Source organism: Mustela lutreola, chromosome 1 (genome assembly GCF_030435805.1).
Source record: "Mustela lutreola isolate mMusLut2 chromosome 1, mMusLut2.pri, whole genome shotgun sequence".
NCBI classification, from domain to species: domain Eukaryota; kingdom Metazoa; phylum Chordata; class Mammalia; order Carnivora; family Mustelidae; genus Mustela; species Mustela lutreola.
Genome location: NC_081290.1, coordinates 256,471,051 through 256,481,558, shown reverse-complemented (window position 1 = coordinate 256,481,558; position 10,508 = coordinate 256,471,051). Strand labels below are relative to the sequence as shown.

Below are 10,508 nucleotides of genomic sequence, written 5' to 3'. Positions count from 1 at the left end.
ATTTGGGGGGATACTGAAACAAGCAAAGTTTTAACACATTTTCTCTTTGCATAGATATAAGTTTTAAATATGGAAAATACTTTAAAAATTAAAAAAAAAAAAAAACCTTTGCTTCCACCCAAGAACGGGATCCAATAATTTTGAATTCAGGAATTTGGCAAGTCCCTGTTAATTCAATTGGTAGTAAGACAAATCGGGTAAACTACCCCTACTAAATAGTGCTTAAAATATTATTGCCAAAAAGATATGTCACATACCATAGAAATGTAAGATCCCTCACACATATACCCATCCATTCCTAACTAAACTACTAAACCCATAAGCTGGATAAATTTGGAAAATAATGTTTACTATATCATTCTTTAAAAATCTTTAAACAGATCCTGGAGGTTTCAAAGGGTTGCATTATGTTTGTAAAGTGGCAGAAATTAAAATCAACTCTTAATCTGATTTTCCCAAAAACTGCCCTTTGCCTCTGACACATTAAAATTGAGCTTTGGGGATCCTGGATGGTTCAGTTGGTTAGGCATCAGACTCTGTTTCAACTCAGGTCATGATCTCAGAGTTGTGACATTGAGCCACATGTGGGGCTCCTGCTCAGAGGAGAGTCTGTTCCTCTCCCTCTGCTCCTCCTCCACTTCCTCTCACTCTCTCCCTCTAAAAATAAGTTAATTAATAAAATGTTTTTAAAAATAGACCTTCAACTAGGAGTGCCAGTTGGGATTCAATCTTTCATTCAAGCACAAAACACTAATTGATCAAAAGATATTAAGGTATAAAGAAGGTACATAAGGTGGATCCCTGGAATGTTATAGAATGATATGCAAATTGTGTGCTAAGATTGTGGCCAATAGGAACACCCTTATCACGAAGTTTCCTGTGCTCACTGTGGAATTCAAGTTGTTTGCAAAGGTCCATAATAATCCTCTCTCACCCTCCAGAAAACCTACGCAAGGGGCATTCAGAGAAATTTCAGTATTTCAGCAATTATTCCTGAATATTTTATTAAATAATAAATACTTTGCATATAAATAGAATTTCTTCACAGGCTTATGGACAATCTCTTGGTCTCTTAAGATGACACACACTAGGCTAAGACAATATTATATCAACATTTATTTGATAAACCAGCTAAACTAGGTGTCCTGACATGCTTCACTATCCCAAATTTGGCATGTTTGTAGCTGTTCCGGGAAACAAGATTGTTTTTTCATGGATGTGTGGCAATAGTTTTGATCCTGCCTCTTCATTTCTCCTCTCATTGTGTTTTTAATACTGATTCCCTGGTGTTCTTTCCCAGGAGTTACACTCAACCCATCAGGAACTATCTCAATGACAGATTTTATAATGGGGAAAAAAATCCTAATAAAATTTGTTCAATCTCCTTATTTTATATAGTATGAAATTAAGATGAAGAAAAGGGCAAGGACCTGTCCAAAATTTCCACAGCCAATTTCAGTCAGGGATAGGACTGGAAAGCATGTCATTTGTATCAGTGTGAGGATGCACAGGGATATTAGAGCATGAGGTTGAAATGTATGGGATGTCATTGAAGTTTTATGTTGAGATTTTTCAAGGTCAAGCATTTAAGGGGGAGGGTCATGTACCACTTGAAAATCAGGCAGTCCTATAGTACAAAGACCATTTCCATTTATTCAGAATGATGAAGTGCAAAAAATTAGTATATACATTTTGGAAGGGAAATTCACATCACTGGTTCCTCTTCTTTTAAGTTACAGCTAAAATGTCACCACCTCAAAGACCCCTTCTTGGACAAGCTATTAAGAAACTCCCTATGACTCTGTACCATCTTGCACCCAGAACATTGATTTATTTCATTGCTTATTTTTGCTTCCCCTGGCCACCACCCCCTGCACTGAAAGATGCAACTCTTCTGGTCTATCTTTACACCATCATGTACCTGGTGCCTAATTAGCATCTGATTCAGAGATCACACTCAGTACCTGAGTGGGTGAAGCCAAATCCAGACAGCAAATGAGAGGAGAGGGGACAACATAATTACAGATCCTCTGTGATTTCTGTGAGGGATGCAAGAGGAGCAATGAGGACTTTCAGAGAAAGAGGCAAAGACCTAACAGAATGTGAGCAGTTGAGAAGAGGTTAGATTGGAAGGCTCTCAAGGAGGATTAGACATGAAAGAGTGAAGTGGTGGTGGGCAGAGGGGCAGTCCTGAACATCCTGTTGGAAGCCAGTGAGCTGAGCTCTTCCTGAGGCATTTGAGTACCAGTTGCCTACAGGGGTGTTATGCAGCTTGATCTTTGTATAGCATGAGAACAAAAGTGTTCCTGAAAGACCAAAATCCTCTTTTCAAATATTTATGTTCCCTCTAGCCAGTCCCCTCATTCCCACCCTCCTACTCCCTGTCATTACTGCATGAGGCCACTGTGACCAAAAGAAGAAGTCTGGAGGGTCAACCTGCATCCAGCCATATTGTGACTTCCCTATAGTACCTCTTCCATCAGCTGCTCTCTGCAATAACTGGAAAAACCAACTGGTGCTGGTGATCATTTAAAAAGTTACCTAGGTAGATCCTTAAAGGCTGTATGCCAGTCTGAGAAAGGAAAATTTCAGGCCAGGTGACCTGGGGAAAAAACAAACAAACAAACAAACAAAAAAACCTCATGTATACTTTCCCCCAAGAAGGATTTAAGGTTTTAAAAGCATTCCCCCAGGGCAGAAAGTACATCAGCTGGGGTAGTTTCTGCACCCCCTCCTCCCCAGCAGTCTAAACTCCAGGCATCCTGCCTAGACGCAAGCCTCAGCTTCGTCAGCATCTGAACCACTGAGCATAGACATTCCTGTTTTACCCACCTCCACCCGCATTTCTTCCCCAAACCAGCTCCTAAAAGGATAAACTAAACTTGTGGCAGAATCTTAAGGTAACAATCTGCAAATAGCTGAGGGTGAATGAGGCTTTGGAGTTGTGGAAAATACATAGATAACTGGGCACCATATAAATGCAAGGAGAGAGCCACAGCACCTTAGCTGGATGGAAAGAGTGAGGTTGGGGGCTGAGACTGGCTTTGGAACACAGAATTACCTAGTTACTGGAGACAATCAGCCTCCAAGGCTTTCTAGCCTATTCTGCGAAGTTCACTAATATAAACCAGTAATATATACCACACTATATATGCCACCACTAATATATACCACACTATATATATACCACCACTAATATATACCACACTAATACATACCACTAACATATACCACACCTTCACTAATATATAGCACACAGTATATATATACTAATATATGCCATATATAAATATACACATACATATATATAATATAGTGTATATACTACTAATGAATATATTAACTAATATATATTGGGCTGAATGCAGTGTGCCCAAGGTCTCTGTACTTGTCTTATTAAGGATGCCGGGGTTAGGCCTAACCCTATAAGGGTTAGGCTGATATGCATGCAAAGAGGACTCTATTCTCCATTTGAGGGACCCATCCTATTTCCAGACTCTTTATTAAACTGAATTTGGGTTTTTTTTTTTCTGTGTGTTTATCTTAGAAAGAGGTTTTAGTGGAAACCTATTGTATATCTGCCAGATGCCTTCTTTTAGAAACAGTCTTCCAATCTTCTCATCCCCAACTGCTTTCTGCAGGAACTTACATACCTCAACCTGCCCTCTGACACTGGCCATGGTTGACTGGTCCAGGTATAGATACCAGACCCAGACAGAGCCAATGTTGTGGATCTAGCTGTTCCCAAGGCCCAGCCATATTCATATTCCTGGGTTCCTTAAGATACTACCTTTTCATCTAATCTAGCTAAAGTTGATTTTCTGTCCCTTACATAGAGCTCTAATTAACACAGGAAAGAAGAGAGAGAGGGAACAAATGTATATCTTTCATGTAATTTTAATAGTGAGTAAAGATGTCTGAAAACAGTGGTCCCCAAGTGGGGATAATTTTGGCTTCTTAGGGGACATTTGGCAATGTCTAGAGATATTGCAAGTGTGTACGTGTGTGTGTGTGCATGTGTGGGTGTCACATGTGTGGGATGTGGGTGCTACTGGCTTGTGATGGGTAGAGGCATGGGTTGCTGCTGAGCATCTTACAATGCACAAGACAGACCCCACAACAAAGAATTATCCAGGCCAAATGTTAATGGGACTACTGCTGAAAAACCTTAGTCTAAAGAAAGTCATTCATTCTATCAGTTTTCCTTTTATTTATTCAACCAACATTTATGAACCATTTGTAATGTTTTAAGCACTAAGTAGTTACTTAGGCATGGACAAGGGAAAAACAGACAAATTGACCAATAATTACTGTACAGTGGGGCAAGTATGCAATATTGGAGGTGTGCATAGTGGACTGAGACAGCTCAGTAGTAGAGGATGGGAGAGGATCAAAGAAGCTTTCCTGAAGAGATGATTACTGAGCTGAGTTCTATAGGGTAGGTAGTGTTGGATGAGACAGAGGAAAGAAGGAGAGAGAAAAGTTTTCCATTAACAGAAACACAGGTAGCTGCTCAAATACCCATTTATCCACCCATTTAGCATTCATACATTCCATAAATATTGACTGAGAAAAGAAGTATGAATGAATAGTGATTAAGAATACAGACTCTGGATCTAGACTTGTCTGGCTTCAAATCTCAGTTCTGCTACTTCTCAGCTGTGTGATCTTGAGCAAGTTACTTAAACTCCTTATGACTCCACTTCCTCATCTGTAAAATATCTGATAATTATAAGAATTTTCCTTCTGGGATTACTGTGTACAATAGTGTTTACTATTATTATCTTTGTTATTCCGTGCCAGACACTTCCTAGGTGCTGGAGATAGGAAGGTGAATAACATAGGCATGATCCCTGCCCTCATAAAGCATATACCCTACTGGGAGATATGTAGGTGAGACAAAGGGAGAAGTATGGAGTATACTAACAAATTATAGAGAAAGGAGAGCTATATTAATAAACAGAGACTAGATTAAATCAAGGCACCAAACAACTCCCAAATCCTATAACACCAAATTTATAACACCAAATTGGTACTTCATATTTCTGCTAGATGGCATGTTTTCTCAATCAGGGATCCAAATGTACAGAACCTCCAAACCTGGATTTTGGCAGTTGCCTTGAGAGATAAATGGAGTATGGCTAATCACACACTGGCTCCTAAAGGTTCCTGCCAGGTTGTGACACATACTACTTCTGATTATATTTCACTGGCCAGAGAAAGACCCGTGATCACAACATACTTCAAGATGGTGGGAACGTGCAACCCAACCAGGTGCCCAAAGGGAGGAGAATGAGAGCACTTGTAAGCTGCCTTAATGGTAGTCACGACCTAGCATCACAGGGTTGGAGGAACTTCCTTTAAGAAGTGACATTCTAGCTGAAAGCTCTTAGTAAAATAGGAATTAACCAGGTACAAGATGGGATGGAATAATTCCAAGCACAGTGTTGAGAAAACTGGCTAGTCAGAGTGCAAAAGTGAGGCAGTAAGAGAGAAGACTGAGAGGTTGTCAGGCCAGACTGTGCAGGACATAGCACATATATATCAAGAATATGTTTGAGACGTAGTGATCCAAAGGGGCACATGCACCCGAATGTTTATAGCAGCAATGTCTACAATAGCCAAACTATGGAAAGAACCTAGATGTCCATCAACAGATGAATGGATAAAGAAGATATGGTATATATACACAATGGAATACTATGCAGCCATCAAAAGAAATGAAATCTTGCCATTTGCGACAACATGGATGGAACTAGAGCGTATCGTGCTTAGCGAAATAAGTCAAGCAGAGAAAGACAACTATCATATGATCTCCCTGATATGAGGAAGTGGTGATGCAACATGGGAGCTTAAGTGGGTAGGAGAAGAATCAATGAAACAAGATGGGATTGGGAGGGAGACAAACCATAAGTGACTCTTAATCTCACAAAACAAACTGAGGGTTGCTGGGGGGAGGGGGGTTGGGAGAAGGGGGGTGGGGTTATGGACATTGGGGAGGGTATGTGCTTTGGTGAGTGCTGTGAAGTATGTAAACCTGGCGATTCACAGACCTGTACCACTGGGGATAAAAATATATGTTTATAAAAAATAAAATATTTAAAAAAAGAATATGTTTGAGAATTAGATATGTATTTTAGAAGATAGTTCTTATTGTGATATATATAATGGACTAAAACAACTAGAAAGAATGTGGAGATATCAGTTAGGAGACTCTTGCTGTGATATAGTCTGAGCCGGGGAAATGCAGGTGAGGAGAGAGAAATACACAAATCAAAAAAGCATCTCAGTGAGGGCAGGGGGAACAAGGATGCTTGTCAGGTTTCTGATTTAGCAACCTGCAGATGGTGGTACTATTCACTAAAGGGAAAAAATAGTATGAAATGAAAGATGAAGGGTTTAGCTTTAAAGAGATTAAGATGAGAGGTTTCTACGTTATCCAAATGGAGGTGTCTCATAAGCCAATTTATAGGTGTTGAGCTCAGAAGAGAGGCTCATTGAGAGTAAGAAAAATAGAGTTGGAGTCATCAGTATATGGAATTTAATTTAAGATAAAGGAGTAAATTGTTCAGTAAGAATGTGCAGAATAAAAAGAGAAGACGGCATAGGACCTCTAAAGAACACCAACATTTAAAGGACAAGAAGGAGAAGAAAGTCTCAGGGAGGAGACAGAGAAAGATGGCTGGAATACAGGGAGGAGAAGAACCAACAGGAGAGACCAGGACCAAGGGAATAGAAAGAAGAGAGTGTTTCAGAGGGGAATAGTCATGAGGGTCCATGTTGCTGAAAGATTTGGATAAGAACAGAAAATGGACAAGTTCTGATTTTAAAAAATGCCAGTTAGAAATTGGCAAGAAAGAGTTCCTTGTCCATGTTTTCAAAAGCAGTGTGAGTGTAACGGTGAAGGTAGAAGGCAGATGACATTAAAAAGATGAGTAAGCAGAGGAGAAGAAATAGATCCAATGTGGCCAGATCTTCCAGGAAGCTTGGTAGTTGATTAAGAAGGTTGAAAGGTATGTTTTATGTCAGGACATGAAATTAAAACAAGGACATTCTTCTTGTCTTCAAGGAACTTGAAATCCAGTAGGAAATGAGGATATATCCACAGAGAAAAGCAGTAAGATAGGAGGGATGCTGAGACAGATAGTTTGGACTTCAGACAAAATAATTCTCATTGGTGATCGACCGCTGAAGGGGAAGCCTCAAAGAAAAAGTAGAACTTGATCTGGTCCAAGACAGAGGAGTTAAACTTAGGAGAGGGCATTCCTAAGAGGGGGAAGAATGTTATTAGAAGCACATGCATGAGATAGCATTTAAGGAACAGAAAGAAGTCCAATCGGGCTGGAGCAGAATGGTAGATTTAGAAAGGATCCACATTTTATAATTTTCAAAGTGTTCCCTGGGGGAGCCCCAGAGTTTCCACAGAGATGTTCACAAGTAAATTTTCAAGATCAGATGATGATAAAACATGGCCCATGGGTAAAATCCAGGCTGCCAGCTATTTTCATAAATTATGTATTATTAGAACACACCCATTTGTTTTCATACTGTCTATGACTGCTTTCTAGAGTTGAGTAGTTGAGACAGAGACCCATAAAGCCAAAAATATTTAGTATTTGGCCCTGTCAGAAAAAGTGTGCCAACTCCTTTCTGTCTTCTTTCTGTTTATACAGTTAGAGATTTTTTAAAATTTACTATCATCATTATTGGTAGAAATATTTGTAAAATAGTTTATATGGTCTTGCACAGAAAAATTATGACAGTGTTATATGAACTGAAGTTTCTGTAGCTTTCCTTAAATAGAATGAAATAAATGCCTTATATTCTTTCTTTTCTTCTAAAGTCAAATACAATCAAACATGATTGAACTTTGGTGAGACAGATCCAGCATCTCAACCTAGGTTGTAGTACAAGAATGACTACAGGAAATCTCTCTGTGTTCACCTGTATCAAGTCTTACTCTCTTTCTGGCCCAAGGAATACTTGCCTGCTTCCCTTGCACTTTGAAATTATGTAGTTAGTTGTACCCAATGGTAGGGATGTGTGTGTGTGTGTGTGTGTGTGTGTGTGTGTGTGTGTGTGTGTGTGTGACTTCTGGGAAAAGCTTAACTGTCAGGAGGGAGACTCTCTAAGGATAATTTTCCCCTGCCATGGAATTCAGTGATAAATGTGAGAGTCAAGTGACCAGTGTGCAGTAGGCTTAATTTATTAGCATTCACATGGATATAAGTAGCCCAAAAGAGCCACCCAGACCAGAAGTAGTGTTTGTATAAGGAATTATCTTTTGTGGTGTGAAGTCCCAAAGATTTTGGTAGTATTTGTTACTGCAGTATAAACCTATCCTATAAGGACTAATATAATGCCCTAAGAATTACTTACCAGCATAAGAATGCTTTCCTCCATGATCTATGGTCCCAGACTCGTACATTAGAACACTAGATTAGAGAATCTAACTTTCTGCTGTTACCATAACTTGACAGAACTCTCTACCAAGGGGTTCTACTCTCTCCAAGCCAAGAGATGTCTAAGTTGTACCAGTCAGATATTGTCTCATTGAAGTCTGATGTTCAAGAGAAATAACTGAAAATGATTCACTTTATGAGACTGCCTGAAGAGCTTACCCTTTAAAGTGAGAGTATGCTGGGGGAGGTGCCATGTGAGTGTGTATGTGTATGTTTGGTATGAGTTATTCCATTAGCTTCTGTTGCTCGTAACCAGAGAGTTCTACCTGATACCCTTCCTTGCAACATTTCCCCAGACCTCTCCTTGCTACACATCCTAGATTTCAAAACCACAAGAAGTTGAGGAGTTTCCACAGCTTGCTATATACTAGGCTAGATAGATAGATAGATAGATATTAGTATATTGCTATGTACTTCCTTCTACAAGCTTTTAATCATACTATTCTCTTTTCTCATAACATTCTTTCTTTATTCCTGGAAAATTTCAGTTCATCCTTTAAGTGTAATTTAAATACAGAATGGAATATTTCTACTTCAAACTCTTCCCCAGCCTTAACAGGAAAAGTGAAGTGTCCTTGTCTTTGTGTATCCATAGCAACTTATACATCTTTCTAACTTACAGTGTGGTATCATAGCTAGTGATTCACACATCCAACCCTTCCAGGAGATACTGAAATCCTCAAGGACAGACAAGCAAAGTTCAACAAATATCTGTTGAATGGAGTGAACTGAATCACATCTAAAAAGATTTATTTTCTAAAAGACGGCTCTCACTTTACTTATTTGCTTATTTACTTGTTTGTTTATATGTTTTAAAATTTCTAGTCCTGTGCTCCTTTGAAAATTGGATCTGATTAATGCTTTATAGAGTTTGGAATTAATAACTAATAAGATGTAGAAAGCAAAAATAGTTGTCCCACTTCTCTTCCTTCTGTGCTTCTGTGCTTCTCTTTTTCCACTGACACATCACATTTTGATGTCATTTTTTATTTCTTTACAAGTTCCCTTGGTCTTAGCAGAAAAATGCAATGACCCATTATGCAATGAGTTACATTGTATAACAAACAGGATTTCCCTCCTCTCTTGAGACAATGTGAAAAAAAAAAAAAAAGAAAAAAAAACTCAAATCCTTAATAAGTCTGCTAATGTGAATGAAGGCCAAGGATTCAATCCCTTAGGAAATTCTGGAGATGGATACAGTTGGGCTCTTCTTGGTAAATAGCTAGGAAATTATTCAATAAAAACAAAACATAAAGAAGAAAATGCCAGGGGTTCCTATCTTCCTTCCTGAAAAGATTGATCCAAAGCTCCACTTTGCAATTGCTCAAATGAGTTCACTTCAATCAGAGGACCAAAATGCTAATCAAAACTAAGGGGAAATAAATGGAATTGGTTTTCTCTGTATTATTTAATGGTGCTTGTCCTATCTCATCTGCTGCCCTTTCCCATTGACCAGAGTTAGAAAATATTTCTTTGGTATTATATGTCCCCATTCTTGAAGGAGAAAGTAAAATGATCTTTCTCATTTGAACTCTTAAACCCCAACTTCCCAACTTTAGCATACAAGGCCCTTGATGATTTTCTGTAGCCCCAACTTGTATCCTTTCCCACTATCTCTACCATTCTACTCCAAAATTTAGCTACTCTGAAATTTTCCAGTTTATCCAAATATTTTTTTTTTGATACTCATACTTTCAGGCCTGCTGCATCCTTTACCTGGAAAAGCTAGTCCCTTTTATTTAGCAAGAAAATCCTCTCTACACCATTTACCCATTTTAAACACTTAGCCTCCTGCTCCTCTAAGCATCCACAGTACTGTAAACACATCTTCACGTTCTGTGTAATTTATCTTTTGGTCAATTTTTCTGTCCTAGACCCTGAGCTCCTTGAGAGCTAGGAACATATACCAATCACAGTTCCCATATAATAGATACTCCATTATGCTGGATGAATTAATAATTATTCACTTCCAAAACAATTCTATGTAAGGTCGTTGCCAAGGGCAAAGTAAATACCCAGTTAATTGTACTAACATTGGGGCTAAAA

General features: G+C 38.8%; 1 long non-coding RNA gene across 1 annotated transcript in view; it reads right to left on the bottom strand.

Moving 5' to 3' along the window:
* Positions 1 to 2,238: 2,238 nt before the first annotated feature.
* Positions 2,239 to 10,508, bottom strand: part of LOC131810799 (uncharacterized) — a 52,444-nt gene continuing 44,174 nt past the window's right edge. The window contains exon 5 of the long non-coding RNA XR_009345716.1: positions 2,239 to 2,602. This is a non-coding gene — a long non-coding RNA (uncharacterized LOC131810799). The remainder of the gene's footprint in view (positions 2,603 to 10,508) is intronic.